Raw genomic sequence first — 23939 nt, forward strand, 5'->3', positions numbered from 1 at the left:
TTTTGTAAACAGGTGTTACTATGGCAGTTTTCAGGCATTCAGGAAATACACCAGATTTTAGTGAATTATTTATGATTGTAGTGAGAGGATTCACTATCTCCTTTATACAAAGTTTAAGGATTTTAGTGGGTATTTCATCAATTCCACAACTCATTTTGTTTTTTAAATTTTTAGTTATATCCATAATTTCAGTTTCTGTCACAGGTGCGACAAACACTGAATTTATGTTACTTGCAATGTTGTCTTTATATTCAGTGTATTGTAATTGAGATAAAGTGTTATTTAAAGTAGTATTTAAGTGGATCATGTATTTATCAGCAATCTCTTGAGGACTACCCTCTACTTTTATTGAATTTACACTTTTTAATTGACTGTTAATTTCACTAACAATTTGCCACATGCATTTATTTGTGTTGACAGCTTCAGACATCCTGTTTTCATATAGCTTTGATCGTTTTGTTTTTAGTTTCTTATTATATTCTTTTTTTACCTGTCTATAGGAATCATAGAATTTATGGTTAACTCTGCTCATTGTAAACAAGATGTCTAAACGAGTCTTACATTCTATTATCTCTGGATCATCTCTTTTATTAAGGCCTTTTTTACGTTGCCTAGAATCTAACTTTTTAAAAGGAAAGCACTGATTGAATATATACAGAAACTGATTTAAGAAAGTATTCCATTGATCATTTACACATTTGTAACTTAAATTAAGCCAGTCATGATTATGTAATTTACTTATAAAGGTTTCAATATTATTTGTACTAAAATGTCTTTTCATTTCAAGAGTATTCGTTTCGGCTTCCTCTACCTGAAAAGTTAATTTTTGGGCAGAATGATCAGAGATTCCAGCGTGCAAGACTTCTACTGACACATATGATTGCATATTTGTTAGTATGTTATCTATACAAGTTTTAGATGTGGCAGTTACTCTAGTGTAGTCTTCAATTACATGACAAATATTATATGAGTTAATTAACATACAAAATTTTACTTTATCTAATGTGTTATTCTTAAGATCGATATTGAAATCTCCCCCTATAATTATAATTGTGTTTTCTATCATAATTCTTCCCAGTATAATATCAAATTTGTTTAAAAAAACTGCCAGATCGCTACCTGATGGTCTGTAAACTGATGCTATAATGAGTTTGTTATTACCTATATTAGCTTCGCATGCAGCACACTCTATTACCCTATCTACTGATAACTCTTGTATATCCTTTCTTTCCTGGCCAATGATGTCTTTACTAAGATATATAGCTGTTCCTCCATGTTCGTTCACATTATTTCTACAATGACTAGCTGTCAGCACAAAATTGTTAATTCCATATTCACTTAATTCTTCTTTAGTTTTCCAATGTTCTGTTGTGCACAATATTTTACAGTCACTGTTTTTTGTTTAGAAGTTCTTCTATTTCATCAATACAATTTCCTATGGATTGGAGGTTCTGGTGGATGATACTTATATTCTTTGCTCGTGTGACTGTGTTTTGTATTTCAATTTCCTTGTGTTGATGTGTCTTGTGCTCTCTATTTTCTCCTATGAAAAATTTCCACCTCGGTTATCTAGAAAATCCTTATGACGATGCATCTGGAACCTTTTTATGCCAACACCATTAGGCCAAAACTCTGGTTTATACATGTCATCCTTATATTCAAAGGGAGCCGATACAACAAATCTCTTCAACATATTTTCTTGATTTGGCAATTCCTTTACCATAATAGACTCTTGTTGCATTTTCCTCTTTTCTATTAGAAATTTACATATCTCCTCTTGTTTTGTTGTTCTCTTCACTCTATACAAGTATAGCCACACTTTTTTCTTTTCCCCTGCAAAACCACTTGTGCTATCGTCATCGCTTACTGCCGTTCCTATATTTTTTTTAGTTATGTACCGATGTCTCCTGTGTATAACTTTTTGGAACCCATCTGAGTCACTATCGCTGTTTTCCTCAGTTATTTTATGTTTTTTTATTTGCTCATTAACCTCAGTTGTTTGTTTATTTTTGAGGTTGACATTAATGTTGTCACTTGTCTTCTGTTCAGAGGAACTACTTAAACTTTTTGACGTTTGAGCTACTACTTCTGTGAATGATCTATTTTGTGTACGAGGTGGTACCGACCTTGAGAATTTTTTATCAACAGAGTGATCCATTATCTGATCTTGTTTATTTACACTTTCGTATTCAGTTTTTTTTGCGGTTTTTTGCTCTAGATAACTTACTTTTTGGCGCAATAAATTATTGTTTTCTTTTAATACAACATCTTAACCTCTTGAGGAATTCACAGTTTCAGGGCCCCAACGGTCTTTATGCTCCAAAATGCTTTCAAATAACTCTATTAGGGATTGCTGATATTGGGAAACTGTTTTTACTAACCTCCCATTGTAGTTCCATTAGGTGGGAGCTGCTCGAGGGAACCTTTTCTGAAGAATGACATCTAAATCATTTGTCCTTTTGGACGATTTAGAAAAAAAAAACAGCCATTCCGCTCAAGGTTTGGAAAAATACTTTGCAAGTCTTATTGAGTGCGACTGATTGCGCTAGAACTAAATTTATCCTGTGTGCAAAGCAGTGCACAAAAATTGCATTTTGAAACCTCTCCTTAACTTTGGTTTGAAGTCCTCCCAGGTGCCCAGCCATTACGGCAGCTCCATCATAACTTTGAGCAACAAGTTTGGAACCACAGTCCAGTTCCTCAACTATATTACAAACATGTCTATATATACCTTCTGCCGTTATATCCAAAAATCCCCAAAATCGTTTTTGTATTTCACCATTATTTTTGATGTAAAGCAGAACAACCGACAATTGACTCAAATTGACGATATCTGTAGTTTCATCTAGAACAATGGAAATAAATTGTGCTTCTTTTATTTCTTCTTTGATTTTTTGCAGAACAATATTTGCCACAGACTTGATCAAATCGTTTTGCATCCTATTAGAGGTACCTCGAAATACAGTAGATTGATCTAAATGACTTTTTAGTAGTTCGTCATATTCAGATAAAAAATTTGCTAAATCCACAAAATTTCCCCTATTTACAGATTTATAATTTTCATTATGCCCTCGGAAACTAAGTTCATGTTCTCTAAGGAAACATGTAATATGAATCAGTCTCTTTAATATTTCACGTTTTTTTTTTACTTGCTCATTATGCATGCAATCAACTTTAAGCTGATTATCTAGAGCGTGATCAATTCTTGACTTGACATAGTTAAATTCGTATATTCAAATACTAAGTAATAAGTTCTATCTGTTAGACTGTATAATTTATATAAGGCATAAAAATAAAATTACTTAAATAATATATTTCGCATATGGGTTTTGTTAGTTCAATTTTGTCCATTTATCCATTTTTCCATTTATTGCCCATTATCATGAGCTGGGATGCTGTCGCGGGGCTCCTGGCGGGTTTGGTCCGGAATTTGTCGGGAATTTTCATAACTGGTGATGCATTTTCTATTTCGAAACTGGTACAGTGGCTTCCATATATCATGTATTATGGTGATGGATACTTTACCCCATTTTTCCATTTAAATTTCTAGTATGTAGTTGCCATTTTTCATTTGTTTCTTCGGATCAGAAGACTCCTTATTCAAAAGGCTGGATCGCCATGTAATAAATAAGCTTCCCTTATGGTATCGTATGGTACATTTATTTAAAACACTACTATACACTCTTACAAAGTTACTTATCTTAAATGTAATAGTACTTAGTTGAGGTTGTGCTAATACGTGGTATATCGACTTGCCATCTTGACGTTAATTTGGTTCTGATCCCCGAGATAATAATCTTTGTCTCTGTTATAATAGTCCTTGCTATATCAGCAATCATTCATTAGTGGGTCAAGTTTGTTTTATCAACCTACGACAACAATGCGTTCGCGGTACACAATTCTGCTGACTTACACATTCTAATCGAGGCTATTTTTTATGAATGTCCTCGATTCGAATCATTAAACATATTTTATATAAACAAATACGAAGTGTGTTACACGTTCCTTTTAAACTTTTAAACTGAATTGTAATATTTTAGGGATAATACCCCAGACCAATTTTTGTTGATTCGCTATTTAATTCATCCATCATATTTTTTAATTCTTCCTTTTTATCTGTTATTAATACAATGGCGTCTGCATATCTCAAGCGATTTAAGTATTGGCCATTTATGTTAATACCCGTTTTTCCATTGTAATTTCTTCATAACGTCTTCCAAAGCTTGATTGAATAGTTTGGGTGATATAGTGTCACCCTGTCTGACTCCTCGCCGTATTTTAATGGACTCTGTTTGTTCAACTATTTTGATGGATGTTGTTGTTTGATCATATATATTGGAAATCAAGTCTGTATATCTAAAGTCTATTCTCCCATTTTGTAAAGACTTCTTTACTGCCCAATGTTCCACCTTATCGAATGCCTTTTCAAAGTCTACAAATGCCATATACATTGGGATTTGATATTCGTTGGCCTTTTCAATTAATATTTTTATCGTAAGCAGATCGTCGCTTGTACTGAATCCTTTTCTAAAACCGGCTTGCTCTCTTGACTGGTAATTATCTAACTTAGTCGTTAATCTGTTTGTTAGTAGTTTAGTTAACAGTTTGCACATTACATTCAGTAACGTTATGGGCCTATAATTTTTCAGATCTTTTCTATCGTCGCCTTTCTTAAATAATAATAGTGTTATTACCTCGTTCCATGTGGTGGGTATTTGTTTGAATAAATTTTAGATTTTAGGGGATGCAATGCATCCCTTGCATCCATGCACCGCACGCCCCTGTTAGTAGTGGTATCAGTTGTATATAAAAATGCTGATTTGACATTGTTTTTTTTTTCAAAATTTACCAAGTATTGATATTTTTCTACTTGTTCTATCATATTGCCATTTATCCTTAATATTTGTTCCATATATTGTGATCTTTTTGTAATAAGCATATATTTCATTTGTTTGGCGTTTATATCAATTTATATTTAAATTTCCACCGCTTTTTACAACAATCTTTCATGTGCATGTCACAAGTTAAGTAATTTTTTATTATCAGCCCATTAAGTTGTACTGCGGCACTCTGGTTTTTGAATTTACACAGGCCAATAAAAAAGAAACTTTATAAATCTTTTAGAAACTATGTTTATTTGAATTTATGTAAATCCTACGTATTTTTGGTGCTAAAAAAGAATCTGAAATTAGATTTTACATATCACCCCCCATTTTTCACAAAATATGACACTGGTTTAATCTACATTATAATTATTTAAAAACGACAAAATACTAAAATACATTAAAATAATACATTATTAGAATAATACCTTTTATCTAATTCTTATCTTGTAATAGTATAGGACTGTACAATCATTTCAGAAGTCAATGCTTTTGTATTTTCTTTCTCTTTTTTTTTTGTAAAACTTCCCAAGTAGCTTTTTCTCCTATGCGAGGCATTCTGTTGTTCCAAGTGAATTGACTAACAGTAATCACTTATCATGTTGGTGTTCCAATGTCCCTGGTATCGTTTCTCGATCACCTCGTTCGCCTTGTTCTTTATTGACATCACCCAGATTTTCAGGGAAAAGTCAAGATGGTTATGCAAAGAGTGGATTTTGTGGCTGATTAGACATTCCAAATCTTTAAATTTATCTAATAAATTAGCTACTATAAGCTCTAGTTATGGTCTTTCACATTACGAAAAACTTTTTTGAATGCAATCTAGCTTCTTTTTCTTTAGTAGTCATCTTGGTTTCAAATGTGGATTTGAACATCATTCTATGAATATCTGGTCCAACAAAAACACCTTGGGCATTGACAAACTATTTCAAGCCTAACTTGATGTGTAGAAGTGGAAGGAGGATCTTTTTTGGATCTACCAAAGTTTTGTACAAAATGTTCTTCTCGCCAGGTGTTAAAACATTTCTTATTGGCCATTGTTTTGTGGATCAGTCTTTATGTCTTGCTCTACTGTGACTCTCGTTCACAAATAAAACATGAAAACTTTGTAAATCTCCTTTGTTGACCAAGTAGCATGCAAACAAAACTTTTAATTCTCCACAGATCATCCAATTGTGATCTGACCAGCTGTTTTTGTGTAGAATTGTGTTAAGATTTTCATATGTCTATTTCATATGGACTAAATGAGCCATAGGAAGTGAAGCATAATTGTTCCCATTGTGTAAGAGTACAACTTTTAAACTTGTTTTTAAAGAATCATCCTTATTATACTCAATAACAAACTTATTCATTAGACCACCAATATCACGACAGTCGACCAAATCCCTTTCCTGTCTAAAAAACTAAGTAAACTGTTGATATCTGTACCTGTATTTGTAAATAGATGTACCAGGCAACCAATTCTTTTGTTTTAATCTTGAGCCAAGCAATTCTTATTTTTCCTTTGCTAAACCCAAATCTCTTACTAAGTCATCCCTCAGCTTGTAGAAACAACTGGTTGTAAATTCACCTGAAGGACACTGAAATTCACCATCATTTCCTGGACCACTTTCATCAGATTCTGATTCAGTAGTATTTAAAATGTCATCAATATGTAGAAGAGGCTCAGCGACTGGCAGTTCAGGTCCATTGCTCTACCGGACAGATATCTGACAGGAGGTTAGGATAAACAATCAGGCACTGCAAATCTGAAAGCTTTTTTTTTCTTTCTTCAACCACTTCCTTAAAACCTCAACACAAACATAACATACATTGTGAGGAGCCCAACCTTTGTCTTGGTTACCAATTGTCGCACCAAAATATGCAAAATACACCTTTTTTCAAAGTCAGTAATTTTTCTCTGATGATTTTAATGACAATCACCACATGTAACAAAATGTATTTGGACAGTTTTTATAACTGCAACTAGCCATGTAGCCATACTTAATTAACACGTTAAACGCCACGAGAAGCAAGTATGCATCTCATACATTGAATTTTCTGACGCCACGAGAAGCACCGTTGCATTTCATACCCTTAGTGTATTTCAGGCTGCGTGATACAATCGTGCTTCACAATATCCATTCATTTATTTGTAATAAAGTTTATCAGTAATCTGATGAGCTCTTTCATACAGTGTGTCCGTAAACTATAGAATAAATTCGATATTTCCTAAATGAAAAGCCTTTTTAAAAAAATCTAAAACACGTCGATTTTTAAATTTAATGTTCTACATTTTACAATAAAATTTCATTATACAAGGTGATACACATTACAGTGATGACTTCATCGACTATTTTTTTTTAAATGTAACACCCTGTATTTTAGGACATTTTAGATCGATAAAAATGAGCTGATTCCAAAAAAGTATAATATTGGTGGTGTAACGGATATAGTTTGAAAGATATGCGCTAAGAAAATTAATTTTTATTGATTTATAATATTATTAAATTATAATAAATAACTTGAGAGTAACCCAGTAATTAATACATGACTTAATCTTAAATGTTCGAATTGTAGCCCTTGTTGTAATTGACAGTAACCCAAACGTTGTACAAATTCTTGTAGAACCTTGTTTATTTTTTACATTTTTTTTACATGTTTACATTTTGCGCGTATTGTGTATGATGTTCCCGCATCCAGTTGGAGTTTTCTTTTGCCCAGTATCTACAATTCTGACGGTTGACCTCTCCATTTTAATTGAATGTAGCCTCATCAGAAAAAAAAATATTTTGAACCAAGAGAGGGTTTCGGTGGCTATTATCCATCATTATTTCCCAAAATTGTATTCTTTTGTCTGGATCATCCTCGTTTAATTCCTGTACAACTGTGCATTTTACTTACTTTAACGTACTTTGTGTACCGTTGTTTGGCAAACATCGAGATCACTACTAACCTTACGAACAGAAGTGTGCGCATCTTCTTCACAAGCAAGTAGAACATCTAATGTAACAATTTACAGAGGGACGACCTGATTAGCGTGCGTTTTCAACCGTACCAGTTTCTCGAAATTTCTTTTCAATCTTACTTACTGTTGACTGCGTGATAGGTATTTCTGGATATTTACCATTAAATAAATTACACACTTCCATCTGAGTTCGCGATTTGTCTCCATACCAAATCATCATGAGTTTTTCAATTCTTTGCTTTACATGCATTTCTACTTAAAATTAATTCTAAGCAATAATACAGAACATTCACGAATTAATACAATTATTGTACTACTTAATTGCTATTGAACGTTACTAAAAATAATTACAGTTTACCAAAAACTAGAAGTAGACTACTTTTTTGCAATTGATAATAAATAATTTATTTTCTAAGCGTATATCTTTCAAATTATATCTATTAGACCCGAGTATTATACTTTTTTGAAATCAGCTCATTTTTATCGATCTCAAAATGTCCTAAAATACAGGGTGTTACATTTAAAAAAGGGAGCCGATGACGTCATTTTTAGATTTTTTTAAAAAGGCTTTTCATTTAGGAAATATCAAATTTATTCCATACTTTATGGACACACTATATATTTAGCCTGCATTTTTAGAATACTAGTGTCTAGCAATAAAACAATATGTTATTATGTAGCTTGAAACTCAGTTTTATTTATATATAACATAAACAACTGTTTTTTTTACCGCAAAAAATCAGTAAATGTCCTTTAAAATTAGCAATACATGTTTCTAGTTAAGAAATAAATGAAAAAATATAATACTTGTGTATATACAAATATCTATAGATCACATGAATGAGCCTCGCAAAAGCATGTGATACAATAGAATTTATTGCACTGAATGCACCTGAAACGAGAAAAGAGAGTTTTAGTATGTGCAAATTTTCTACCATTATCTGCTGAATTTTTTGCGTAACATATGACGCATCTTCCGCCTGTACTTTGCATTTCCTCTATATGGTGACCTTCACGAGCATTGACAATAGCTAACCCTAGAAGAAGCTGAATTGCTATTTTACGATACCATTTGACTGATTTTCATAATGCTGTAGAGTAAGACTTTAGTTGGTCGGATATATCTATAAATCCTTTGTTCTTATTGTAATTGACAACAGAAACTGGCATTTCAACTATTCCTCCCCTTTGATGGACGTCTACCATTTCAGCAGTATGCTTTATACTCAGCATAAACACTTCGCGTTTGTCCTTCCACTTAGTTACTACTAGACCTGTGTTACTTCCCATCCCAATAATCTCTCCTTTAAATGCGTTAGGCTTTCACGGCCATTGTCTAACTTGTTAAACTGTTTGTTCGGGCTGTTAGGCCGTTGTCTTCTGAGATTAGCTCTCGACGTTTCGCCAACACTAGGGGTTGGCTTCTTCTGGAGATGTTACTGCTTCGCTTGTAAGCTGAAACTGACGCACTTACTTTTGTTGTTCGACAAGAGTATAATTTTACATATTTTGAAAAAATATCCACCATCACCAAAATATGCTTATTTCTACGAGGAGTTCGTATCAGTTCGCTCAGCATATCTATGGCTACTAGATCTAATTTTTGGCCAGATGTTATATTTTTAGGTATATTTTCACTTTTAAAGTTCCTCGATTTATATTTCTGGCAGACTTCACACTCATATGATTGCTTTTGCAAATATAATTTTCTCGAAACACAAGAAATATTTTCCTGCTTCCGACGTGTCCGTTGTTTCGGTGTATATCAAACAATATTTTGTTAGCCAGTTCGTCCGTAATCACATATAATTCTCTTTCCTCTGTTTTTTCATGTTCTGTCAAATTCTCTTGGTCTCTCATGACCTCCTCTAAAGAATAGATTCCGTCGTCGTCTCTTAGAATGTTCATTCCAATCTGAAATTCCATTTTTTCTTCTTATTTAAAATATTCATCCCTGGTTAGAGCATCGGCGATGATATTATCTTTTCCTTTGATATATTTAAATTCGTATTCTTGTAGTAATAAAATGCCACGGTGTATTCTGTTGTTTACTACTCTATTGTTCATGATGTTAACGAGAGCGGCACGATCTGTTTCTATGGTGAACTTTGATCCCAATAGATAAAATCGGAGTTTATTCACGCAAAAAAGAATACTGGCAAATTCTAGCTCGGTTGCGCTATATCGTTTTTCGTATGTTTTTGTTACTCTGGACACAAAGCATATTGGAACTTCCATTTTTTTCTTGTATTTGGGATAAAACCCCCGCAAACTTATTCATCGAAACGTCTGTTTGTAAAATAAACGGTGCTGTGTATATCGGACGATATATCTTACTTCCCCGTGCAAATTTTATCTTTAGATTTTGAAATGCTCCTTCCTGCTCTTTGACCCATTTCCATCTCTCATTTTTCTTTAACAGTCCTATCAATGGCAGTTCCTTTTGGCTGATGTCTGGGATGAGCTTCTTAAAATAATTTATCATTCCCAAAAATCCTCAGTGTCTTTAAATTTGTTGGACGTGTGTATTCTTTTATGATCGTGGCTGTCGCTTCGTCTAGACTTATGCCTTGCCTGTCTAGTTTGAATCCTAAGTAAATCACCTCTTTTTGAAAGAACTTGTTGCATTTTACTATGTTTAATTTTAAACCTGTTTTATTCAATTCTTAGAGAACTATCTTTATGTGTTTCATATGGCTGGCAATATCATGGGAATAAATCAACAAATTATCGATACAATGTAAAACAAATTCACCGTGTTTATTTAAAATCGTATGCAATGCCCTTACCAAAACCGCGCATGCACGTTATAAACCAAATGGCACTACTCTAAACCTATATACCACTCCGTCGATAGAAACAGCCGTGTAATCTCTACATTCATTGGCTAAAGGAATTAACCAGAAACTATTTTTTAAGTCCAATTTAGTAACAACTAGATCCTGTGATTATACCAAAAATTGTGTCTATATTCAACGGAGCTTCGTATTGCGGCACTGTACATAAATTCAAATTACGCGCATCTAAACAAATTCTTATGTCCCCATTATTTTTTTAACAATGACTACTGGATTTATGTATTGTGAATCACATCTTTCAATTATTTTATCCCTCAACATGTTATCTATTTCTTGACCTACATCTTTTCTACATTTAAATGGAATAGGATATGTCTTCGAGCGGAAATTAGATAAGTTTTTCATTTTAATCGTATGTTCGTATTTCGTCGCTACTCTATTTTCTGTATTGATTAATCCCTTATGTTCTGCCAATGATTTTTTTTACGTCATACGTCATTTCTTCTCCACAAACTATAGATGCCTCTTCTTCCTTTTCGCAATTCCTTGTTTTTATACACATATTTAACTCAATTTCTTTCTCTTCCTCCTCCGATTCTTCGTCAAAAACTACAGTCTCTTCCTCATCCAATATTTCAACTTCTTTCTCCATCATGTTTGTATCCACCGTTTTCGGCGCAGTACTGACATTTACATTTTCTTCCTCCTCTTCTTTCTCTTCTTGTCCTACATTAGTGTCAACCTGTATCGGTGTTACACTTCTGTTTTTCCTATTTCTTCTCCTCTTCCGCTTTTTTCTTTTATCAGCATCGTTTGCGATGCCACACTTCTCATTTTCTTAGATTCAATATGTGTTGTCAAAACATCTACTTCATTTCCTGCGCCTTCTTCCTCCTCTAACCTTCTTCCATTATGTCCTCTCCAAATTTTATATATTTGTTTGCAAAACTAATGTTTGTTCTGTCGGTAACTTGGATAACTCCCATCTCCTTCTGGAGAGAGAGAAGGCATGTTAACCGCTCTATCCATTGCTTGGTGTGACCTAAGTGAGTAGGGCTCTCGGTCGGTGGCCATAGACACGGGCTATGGACACCTAGCTATGATTAAAATTGCCTTTTTAAAGAATAAACACAATAAATAAAGTTTATTAAACAATATTCGCAGTAATTATAATAGTTAGAAAAGATATAACGTAACTTATATTAAGAATCTGTAAGAAAGGTATAATTATCTCCTGATCCGGAAATCTGGAGGATAATTATATTAATTAGTCTTAAAATAAGAATCTGAAAGGTAATACACGTTAGTTATTAACAATAAACCAAATATGAAAAAAATTCAAGTATAGGTAATTCAGTGTAGGAAATGTCACTTGTCAAAAATGCTTGGAGTGGGAAGGAGTTGAGCTAGAGACTCGGGATAAGGACAGGAATGTCGGTTGTTATGCCATTCGGGATAATCAACAATAAAAAGGACAAGAAATATACTGTAAAAATAATTAGAGACAAAAATTCAGTTATTTTATGAAATAAATTTTCTAAGTCGATAGGACCTATAGGAAATATTACAAGTTAATTAAATAGGCATAAATAATGTAAATCATTTTAAATAACTGTAAATAAAATAAAATAACAAATATTAAAGTCAGAAAATTAATAATCAAATTTTTAACAGTGTACCAGAAATAAAATAATTAGCAAATTCAAAGATAGAGATTATAAGTTTAACAGTGTACCTGAAAGAGAACAGAGAAAAGAAATAGCATACAAGTTATATATATCAAAGTATTAAATTCAAAGTTTAAATATAAGGTTTATAAGTATCAAAATATCAAAGTCAAAATTCAAATATAAAAGTTTAGCAGTGTACCTGAAAAATTATAAGTATCAAAGATATCAAAGTCAAAATTCAAATATAAAAGTTTAGCAGTGTACCTGAAAAATAAAAGGGAAAAATAAAACACAGTTTATACGTTTATTTTGCAAGTATGAAATATATATATATATATATATATATATATATATATATATTAGCAATATCCTGAAAGAGAAAATAAAACACAACACAGGGAGTCTTTATTTAATCTCAATCTTTTCAAAAGGATATATGCACCGTCTGATGGCTAAGTCCCGTGAAGTAGGGACTTAGCTGAATCCTGTAAGAGAAAAATTCCTTACACTACTCGTACGTCTACCGAAATAATCAGATTTTGGACCAAGTCCAAAAACACAGATTAATTCGATGAAAAATGGCGACGCTCTTAAGAGAATTTATTAGCAAATTCGACTAAGTCGAAAAGCACAGATAAATCCCTCAAAAATGGCCGCCGGTGGTTTGCAAACAAACCGTGGTTAAAGATGGGAACGTTAGGTTCCGGGTTTAAAGTTGAGCTGTGAAAAGAAAACAAGAAACTCTAGGAACTTAATCGACCAGAGGATCTTAACATGCCTAGAAGGCTGGATCTGCGGACCAAACCTGACCAGATCTGATTTCCTGGCCGTCGTGCACTTCTTTTATGCCAAAAAAAGTAGGTCAATCGTAACGGTCGTTTTGGCCCTTTTTACGATTGGACCGGCACGACGACCAATGCCCAATTTTCAGAATTATCATTGGCTGCAGCTCAGATGCCGTTCGACCAACGATAATTCAGAAAATGAGCAACAGACTTCTGAATTATGATTGGCTGCAATTACTGTTGCCATTTGACCAATCACAATTCAGTAGGCTGGGCGACAGTTCCATACTTGTTCAATTCATCCACTCCAATGACAATATCATATTTCATGTCCTCAATTATAAAACAATTTATCCAATATTCTTTACTTTTGAATCTCAATGTCAAAACAATAACCTCATTCGTAGTCGAATTTTTTTTTTGAATTAGCACTCACTAACTCGAGAAATATTATACTTTTGAGAATTTCGTCCTAAATCATTTGTCAATTGTTTATTAACTAATGATACCTCTGAACCAGTGTCCAAAAGTATATTAACCTTTTTATTTTTAATATATCCATGTACCATAACCAAATTCTTTCGCCCGTATTCAATCTTTTTTTCCCGCTAAAGTGATAAATTCCCTAGGGTGAGTATATATTCCCGAATTCAATTTTATCCCTGTTTTTAGTAAGTGCCCTCCCGAAAAGACGGCCCTGCTCTATTGTTTTCCACTTCCACATTGTCTTTTCTTGGTGTCCTTGTTCATCTTCTCCTTCTCTTATTAAACGTAGGTTGTTTATTTCTCTGTTCTTATTTATTATTCTGCTTATATCTATTTTGATTAATATTATTTGGATTGTCATTACGAGCCGCTTTAGTCGAGTGTGCGGTTTGTTTGGTTGTTCCCATTGTTTTCTGTTTGTCTACCTTTCCTTCTTTCTTTTCTTCGGGCCTCTCTTATAGCTAAGAACTGACATAAACTGTCCATGTCTCTATATCCTTGCAAGGTCACATAGTCTTCCATTGTATTGTCAAATTGTCTTTCTATCAATTCAACTAGCTGTTCTTCCGAATAATTATAATTTAAATATTGCCCACTGACGTATACTTGTAATGCATATCCCTCTTCGGTTATTCCTAGTTCTTCATCATATTTCCCATTTTGTAGTTCACTATTGACGACCATCTGTTTTTATTTTCCCCAATAATACCTCAAAAATTTACTTTAAAAATCTTCCTAATCTTGTCCATAAACTGTCCATGTCTCTATATCCTTGCAAGGTCACATAGTCTTCCATTGTATTGTCAAATTGTCTTTCTATCAATTCAACTAGCTGTTCTTTCGAATAATTATAATTTAAATATTGTCCACTGACATATACTTGTAATGCATATCCCTCTTCGGATATTCCTAGTTCTTCATCATATTTCCCATTTTGTAGTTCACTATTGACGACCATCTGTTTTTCTTTTCCCCAATAATACCTCAAAAATTTCTTTTCAAAATCTTCCTAATCTTGTAACTCATTTTGCTTACTCTCGAACCATAATGCTGCGCCTTCCTTAAACGGATTCCTTATCATACCCTTAGCCTCTTCAAAATCTTTATATCCTTGTTTTTTATTTTTCAGCATCCTAATAAACGGAACTGGATGTTGTTTCTTTATATCCCCGCCAAATTGGACCTTACTTTCTGCTCCACTATGTATAATCACCTGTCTTTTTTCTCCAGTATTATGTTGTGTTTTTACTTCCAATAATTTCTTATCTAATTTTTCCAATCTATCCTTTATTTCCTCGTCTCTATCTTCTACATGTTTCTCCAATTTCTGTATTTTCTTGGTATGCTTTTCTAAATTTTGGCTAATTTCCTTTGTTTTCTGCTCTACTTCATGTTTCACCTGTTGTAAATACATTTGTACCTCCTCTTTATGTTGTTCTAGTTTCTGTTCCATTTGTTTAAAACCTAGATTTTGTCGCTTAATGTGTTCGTCTACACGTTTTTCTATTCTTTCTGCTTATCTTTTACTGTTTCCTTCCTGGCTTTTACTGGTTTCTTCCTGTCTTTTCTGTAATATCCTGTCCATTGTGGACATTTCTGTGCTACTCTCCTTGATTTTTGTTTCTGCAATACTACAATCGCGATCATAAAATCCGGGTCATCTTGAAAATTTCAAGTTTCTTCAATATTTTTGCCTCTGGTGCAGTAATAACCTTTTTTTTGGGCTAATGTATTTTTTATTTGTCATCAATGTTAGTTTTGAAAGAAAAAAAATGGTTTTTTATTGTTTTTATTGAAAAAAACAGAAAACAAATCAAATTATTGATAAAACAGACATACGAAAAAATATGGAAAATACAGAACGTGGTAAAAAATCAGTGAAATTTCAATGACCAATATCGTGTATTGCCTCCCCTTGCTCTAATAACCTCTTTTAGACGACGGGACATACTCTCAATTTTTCTCCGGATTTCATGTTGTGGTATGTTATTCCACTCACTCACTAACAGATCCTTAAGCTCCTGTGCGTTGTTAGGAGGAGGTTTATGGGTTTGAATACGTTTTTTCAAATGGTCCCAGAGATGATCGATGGGATTCAGGTCCGCAGACCTAGCTGGCCAGGCTACCCTCGTAATTCCTACTTCGTCCAAGCATTACATACTGATCCTGGCAACGTGCGGTCGCACGTTGTCCTGCATAAAAACGGCGTTTTCTCCAAGCCCTGCCATGTTGGGCATAACATGTTCTTCCGGAATCTCCGTAATGTACCTTCGTGCAGTTAGGGACCCATTTTCGATGAAGGGTAATTCTGTGTGGAAGTCGGAAGATATACCTCCCCAAGCCATGACCGAGCCTCCACCAAATGGCATTCTAGGAGCAATGCAAGCTTGTGAAAATCGTTCACCGGTTCTCCTCCAAACTCTTACACATCTATCGGATCCAGTTAGGCAGAAACGGTATTCATCTGAGAATAACACTTTGCTACAATCGGTAATTCCCAACGCGCGTATTCTCGAGCAAAAGCTAGTCGTGCAACTCGAGGCACCCTTCGAAGTGGCGGTCTTCTAGCCATTACCCGAGAAGATAGTCAAGAAGAACTGAGTCTTCTTCTGACTGTTGCAACACTAAAATTGCGATTTCGTACTTCCTCTAGACGATTTTGATGCATAACCGCTGCTGAGGTCCGGTTTCGTAAAGACTGAAACACAAGGAAATGGTCATCTAGTGCCATGGTCGTTGTTCTTCGTCCAGAGCCAGGTCGCCTGGTTAGCAATCTTGCCTCCTGAAAGCTTTGAAGCACTAGTTGAACCGTAGAAAGGCTTACGCCAACAGTTCTTGCGATTTGCCGTTGAGTGTGACCGTCTTCCACAAGTGCAACAATTTGTGCCATTTCAACAGCGAAAGGCATTTTTGTCAAAAAATAAACACTAATAATGGCACTAATAAACACTAATGGTGGCAATAATAAACGTTTGACCTTTGCATTTGAACAGAAAGTCGAAGCACAAACGAGACATTTAAAACAAGCGCAGTTACAGGTAGCGTCCATTTTGGGAAGTGTTCACTTTACCGCGAAATTGGCACTATTGGAATTCTTTGTTACAAAGGAAACCGCAACAATTCTCAGAAACATGCATTAGTTTGTATTTGTGTTATTATTATTTACGATAAAGCTCGTTAAAAATGAAATATCGGTGATTTTCAAGGTGACCCGGATTTTATGATCGCGAGTGTATTTTCTTCGTCTACATTTTCTATTTCTTCCTCGCTATAACATTCTTCGGTCTCCTTTTGTCTTTTGTTGTTTCTTGTTTCCATTTTCTTTCCTTTTTCTGGACTATACAATGTGAAAGTACAACCCAATTGCAATATTATCTTTCCCTATTCCCCACGAATGTTGATCAAATTAAAATATCTGGTTAAGTAAAAAAATTATTCAAAGCGAAAAAGGTTTGAATAATAAAAATCAAAAATAAATTTATCTAAATTTGGCGAAAAAAAAGTTAGAAAAATCCTGTAAGGAAATATATATATTTTCCAGTACACTTTGTCTGGGTATTGGTGTTTCTGCTTTTACCACACAGGTTGGGCGACAATTGTTTTGATTCTACTTATTTTCTTAATGTAATTATGCAAACTTTATATTTATTTTTAATTTTCTTAATAGATCAAAACTCTTCTTGGGCTAGCTAAAATTAATAAGTAATCTCAGGGTTTTACGTCATTCAAACAACAGAAATACAAAACCAATACTCAGAGGAAGCTCATGGATAAATAAAATTCAAAAATAAATTATAACCGTATAATAAAAAATATTGTGTTTATACCAAAGAAATAAATGCAAATTTTTAATGATAGAATAAATTGTTTAAACAAATACTCTCTGAAACGAGTATTTAATTTAATGTACAATATAAAAAATACTGCAAGTTATTTAAAGATAGCAAATTACCCAGTATAGATACAAAATGAATTATTACTAGTTCTAAGAAATACTTTTAAAACAAAACACATTACGAAATTGTTTATGTCAAATTTCACTATAGTCTTTGTAGACGTTGATAAACTTTGAGAGAAGGAAATATCGTTAGCGAATTAAACACCGAAAATTAATTAATTTCAAAACTTTTTTCAAAGTAGTTTTCTTTAAATTCGGAATGTTCGGGTTTTCTGAAATTGTTTGCATAAAATTTTTTACATAATTTTCTGAACTGTTGGAAGCTCAATTAGTAAAAGAAAACTGAACAGTTCATCGAATCATGCTCTTAGGTTCATTGGTAATTTCATCAAGCACTTTTTTAGATCTTTGGTAAGGTTTTGCAGGTTTAAATTCGCCATTATTTTGGCGATGTTCTTTTAAAATATTATAAACAGATGATTTGTTAATTCCTAAAATTGTTTTTTTTTATTATTATTAACATCACAATATTAACAATTTACCTGTAACTTTAGCAGTCAATTTAGTAACACCTTCTCAGCCCTTCTCTGCGTTTAACTCCTCAGATGCTCTTTTATATGTATTTAACATTACACATTTTTCTTTAACAGTAAATTTTGTTTTTTTTGCCCTTTTTCTCGGAGGCGAAACAGTATTTCCATCCATATTTAAAACAAACTGTTATCTAACACAAACTGATTTTATTTAATACGGTGCGTTGTGTACACGACTTCTCCCGTTCGGTTTCAAACGCAAGACAGCCAGTAACAATCGTGCAACTCTACGACACTCAGTGATCACTCGGCCTTGGGATTCTATCTGTTCGGCTGTCCAACTTGAACTCTCCTATTTAATATTGCCTTGAGATAGGCAATTATGTTGGAAATTACTTATGAGCTTCGCAATTCACACATTAGTCCACCATTTTAGAAGTTTAAGGGTTATTAAAATTAGGAAATGTCTTAAAAGCATTTCATAAAAGGAATTGTACAAATATGCTGATAAATTAACATTAACATATAGCCAGATCATGTTTATACCGACCTTCATCTTTTAATATTATTTAAAACAAAAACAACTTATAGGTGTTGATTTGCTCTAATTTTACTATTTTTTGTTTTAGGTTTAAAGCAGAAGCCGTGCGCAAATCACTATCTGACAAATGGATTTTTGGTTAAGGAGTGCAGACATCATCGAGCTTGATTTTCTGCTTACCACTAAATATTTTTAAATTGAAAATTGAATGTAGAATATAACAAATTATAGCAGGATTAAAGCAGAAATAGCCGCTTGTGTTAAGAAAAAATAAAGAGATAACGGCGAATAGCATCCAATATCTGGATCTATTGTATAAATGTGTTGTTAATATTAAATGTTGTTTGTTATGGTGTTTTTTTATATCCAGTTCCAGGTTTATCAAGTTTTGTTCAAACAGTTATTAGTAGATATGTTACAAGTTTATTTGTAATAATCACTACTTTAGTGTCTACTTTAAATTAAAAAAAAAACAGATTTACACTTATACAATAAAAAATAGAGAAATAAGTGAAATTCAAACAACGCCGCCAGTACTGACGAAAAGATAGTTCTTTAATTTTTATGACGTGATAGATGGTAGATCAATATCAAGAATTTTCTTCGTTAAAGAGTACTCTTTCTGTGTATATATTTATTTATAATAATCATTAGTTTAGCATTGGCCTCAAATTTTAAAGGTCAATTTGTGATTATTATAAGACAAAAAATTAGAATTATATCAACAAGAAGGTTCTGGAAGCAAATCTAAAGCCCGTTCTCATCTACATAAGAGATAAAAAGAATGAAAGTAATTTTATGTCTGAAAATATCAAAGATTGGTTATCTGAGGACAGAAAATACTATTTTGAACAACCCTTATAGGTACTATAGTATATAAAAGCAAATGTCGACTAGAACGTGGTTCCAGCCATGTTAACACGCGTGTTACAGTGTGCCATGCTAACACAGCACATTTTAGCACAGTTCATGTAGTGTTACAAGTTGTGTTACAAGTTTATTTGTAATAATCATTACGTTAGTGTGTACTTTAAATTTAAAAAATCGATTTGTAGTTACCTATACAATAAGGAGTAGAGAAGCGAAATTCAATCTTTATTTTCATGACCTGAAAAATGGTAGATTTAATATCAAGGATTTTAACACAAAGGACAACATCCTCTGATTATACATGTATTTAGTTATAATAATCATTAGTTTAGCATTGACTTCAAATTTGAAAGGTCAATTTATGATTATTATAAAACAAGAAATTGGAATTGTATCAACAAGAAGATTCTACAAGCCAATCTAAAGTACGTTCTTATGTACATCAGAGATAAAAATTATGAAAGTAATTTTATGTCTGGCAATACCAAAGATTGGTTATATGTGGACAGAAAAGTATTTATTTCGAACAATTGTTCACAACATACTTATACGAACCCTTATAGGTACTGTAGTATACAAAAGCAAATACCGAATAGAACGTGGTTCCAGCAATGTTAATACGCAAATAAGAGTGTAACACAGCACATTTTAGCACAGCTCAAGTAGTCAATATGTTACAAGTTTATTTGTAATAATCATTACGTTAGTGTCTACTTTAAATTTAAAAAATCGATTTGTAGTTACCCATACAATAAGGAGTAGAGAAGTGAAATTCAATCTTTATTTTCAGAACCTGAAAAATGGTAGATTTAATATCAAGGATTTTAACACAAAGGACAACTTCCTCTGATTATACATGTATTTATTTATAATAATCATTAGTTTAGCATTGGCTTCAAATTTGAAAGGTCAATTTATGATTATTATAAAACAAGAAATTGGAATAGTATCAACAAGATTCTACAAGCTCGTTCTCATTTCTACAAGCCCGTTCTCATTTCTACAAGCACGTTCTCATGTATATCAGAGACATAAAGAATGAAAGTAATTTTATGTCTGGCAATAACAAAGATTGGTTATATGTGGACAGAAAAGTATTTATTTTGAACAATTGTTGTTCACAACATACTAATACCAACCCTTATAGGTACTGTAGTATACAAAAGCAAATACCGAATAGAACGTGGTTCCAGCTATGTTAAAACGCATGTTACAGCGTGCCATGCTAACACAGCACATTTTAGCACAGTTCAAGTAGTGTTACAAGTTTATTTGTAATAATCATTACGTTAGTGTCATCTTTAAATTTAAAAAATCGATTTGTAGTTACCTATACAATAAGGAGTAGAGAAGTGAAATTCAATCGTTATTTTCATGACCTGAAAAATGGTAGATTTAATATCAAGGATTTTAACACAAAGGACAACTTCCTCTGATTATACATGTATTTATTTATAATAATCATTAGTTTAGCATTGGCTTCAAATTTGAAAGGTCAATTTATGATTATTATAAAACAAGAAATTGGAATAGTATCAACAAGATTTTACAAGCCCGTTCTCATTTCTACAAGCCCGTTTTCATTTCTACAAGCACGTTCTCATGTATATCAGAGATAAAAAAAATGAAAGTAATTTTATGTCTGGCAATAACAAAGATTGGTTATATGTGGACAGAAAAGTATTTATTTTGAACAATTGTTGTTCACAACATACTTATACCAACCCTTATAGGTACTGTAGTATACAAAAGCAAATACCGAATAGAACGTGGTTCCAGCTATGTTAAAACGCATGTTACAGCGTGCCATGCTAACACAGCACATTTTAGCACAGTTCAAGTAGTGTTACAAGTTTATTTGTAATAATCATTACGTTAGTGTCATCTTTAAATTTAAAAAATCGATTTGTAGTTACCTATACAATAAGGAGTAGAGAAGTGAAATTCAATCGTTATTTTAATGACCTGAAAGATGGTAGATTTAATATCAAGGATTTTAACACAAAGGACAACTTCCTCTGATTATACATGTATTTATTTATAATAATCATTAGTTTAGCATTGGCTTCAAATTTGAAAGGTCAATTTATGATTATTATAAAACAAGAAATTGGAATAGTATCAACAAGATTTTACAAGCCCGTTCTCATTTCTACAAGCCCGTTCTCATTTCTACAAGCACGTTCTCATGTATATCAGAGACATAAAGAATGAAAGTAATTTTATGTCTGGCAATAACAAAGATTGGTTATATGTGGACAGAAAAGTATTTATTTTGAACAATTGTTGTTCACAACATACTTATACCAACCCTTATAGGTACTGTAGTATACAAAAGCAAATACCGAATAGAACGTGGTTCCAGCTATGTTAAAACGCATGTTACAGCGTGCCATGCTAACACAGCACATTTTAGCACAGTTCAAGTAGTGTTACAAGTTTTTTTGTAATAATCATTACGTTAGTGTCATCTTTAAATTTAAAAAATCGATTTGTAGTTACCTATACAATAAGGAGTAGAGAAGTGAAATTCAATCGTTATTTTCATGACCTGAAAGATGGTAGATTTAATATCAAGGATTTTAACACAAAGGACAACTTCCTCTGATTATACATGTATTTATTTATAATAATCATTAGTTTAGCATTGGCTTCAAATTTGAAAGGTCAATTTATGATTATTATAAAACAAGAAATTGGAATAGTATCAACAAGATTTTACAAGCCCGTTCTCATTTCTACAAGCCCGTTCTCATTTCTACAAGCACGTTCTCATGTATATCAGAGATAAAAAGAATGAAAGTAATTTTGTCTGGCAATAACAAAGATTGGTTATATGTGGACAGAAAAGTATTTATTTTGAACAATTGTTGTTCACAACATACTTATACCAACCCTTATAGGTACTGTAGTATACAAAAGCAAATACCGAATAGAACGTGGTTCCAGCTATGTTAAAACGCATGTTACAGCGTGCCATGCTAACACAGCACATTTTAGCACAGTTCAAGTAGTGTTACAAGTTTATTTGTAATAATCATTACGTTAGTGTCATCTTTAAATTTAAAAAATCGATTTGTAGTTACCTATACAATAAGGAGTAGAGAAGTGAAATTCAATCGTTATTTTCATGACCTGAAAGATGGTAGATTTAATATCAAGGATTTTAACACAAAGGACAACTTCCTCTGATTATACATGTATTTATTTATAATAATCATTAGTTTAGCATTGGCTTCAAATTTGAAAGGTCAATTTATGATTATTATAAAACAAGAAATTGGAATAGTATCAACAAGATTTTACAAGCCCGTTCTCATTTCTACAAGCCCGTTCTCATTTCTACAAGCACGTTCTCATGTATATCAGAGATAAAAAAAATGAAAGTAATTTTATGTCTGGCAATAACAAAGATTGGTTATATGTGGACAGAAAAGTATTTATTTTGAACAATTGTTGTTCACAACATACTTATACCAACCCTTATAGGTACTGTAGTATACAAAAGCAAATACCGAATAGAACGTGGTTCCAGCTATGTTAAAACGCATGTTACAGCGTGCCATGCTAACACAGCACATTTTAGCACAGTTCAAGTAGTGTTAAAAGTTTATTTGTAATAATCATTACGTTAGTGTCATCTTTAAATTTAAAAAATCGATTTGTAGTTAGCTATACAATAAGGAGTAGAGAAGTGAAATTCAATCGTTATTTTCATGACCTGAAATAGTGAATGTAAAATTTTATTGTTTTGTGTTGTCAAGGATGAGAAAATACTTAATGGATTTTGCTAGTACATAAAGTAAACAAATTGCAATATCAATATGTAATTAAGTCAAAAATGACAAAAACTGACTTAGTGTATTTTGCTTGTAACCCGACGATATTATGAATTTAATCTTAGGAAAAGAAGAAAATGGGTTCATGATATCAATCTAGAAAGACTGAAATGTGGGGAATATCACACGCTGATGCCTCAATTACGAAAAGACGATAAAAGATGCTACATTTATTTTAGAATGACAATAGATTGTTTCGATGAACTGTTGCACCTTGTAGAAAATGATATTAGAAAATCAGACACGAATTACCGAGAAGCTATTTCTCCCGAAGAACGGTTGGCCATAACATTAAGGTGAGAAAATGAAAAAAAAAACTGCAGGCATTATTTATATCATTAATTTACTACAGTAAAAGAGAATAAGGATCAAAATAACTCTAAAATATACTTTATGTATTGTAAGGGTCAAAGGAATTGACATAGTTGGAAACTGATGAATTATGAGAAGCTGCTTGGTTGCAACTCTGCGCCAAGTTGTGTAGTGTAACATAATTATTTTCACAATTCACTTCATAGAACCCAGAAGTATTCGATTGTTTAGGTAATGCAGTGTCATTTGGTGAAGGTAGGGATACAACCGAAATACTTCCGACGGAAGAGGGGTTTTGATAGGTGTCTGTACTTTCAGCTCTAGATTGATGGCTATTCAAAGAACTTTCCTCCAATTGAAGCAACTCCTGCTCCATG

At 32.7% G+C, this 23939-nt stretch overlaps 1 long non-coding RNA gene across 1 annotated transcript in view; it reads left to right on the forward strand.

Moving 5' to 3' along the window:
* The window catches only part of LOC140449563 (uncharacterized), a 31832-nt gene extending 12941 nt beyond the window's left edge, over window positions 1-18891 (forward strand). Inside the window, exon 2 of the long non-coding RNA XR_011951831.1 lies at window positions 18630-18891. This is a non-coding gene — a long non-coding RNA (uncharacterized lncRNA). The remainder of the gene's footprint in view (window positions 1-18629) is intronic.
* Window positions 18892-23939: the final 5048 nt, after the last annotated feature.

Source organism: Diabrotica undecimpunctata, chromosome 9, assembly GCF_040954645.1.
Source record: "Diabrotica undecimpunctata isolate CICGRU chromosome 9, icDiaUnde3, whole genome shotgun sequence".
NCBI lineage: Eukaryota > Metazoa > Arthropoda > Insecta > Coleoptera > Chrysomelidae > Diabrotica > Diabrotica undecimpunctata.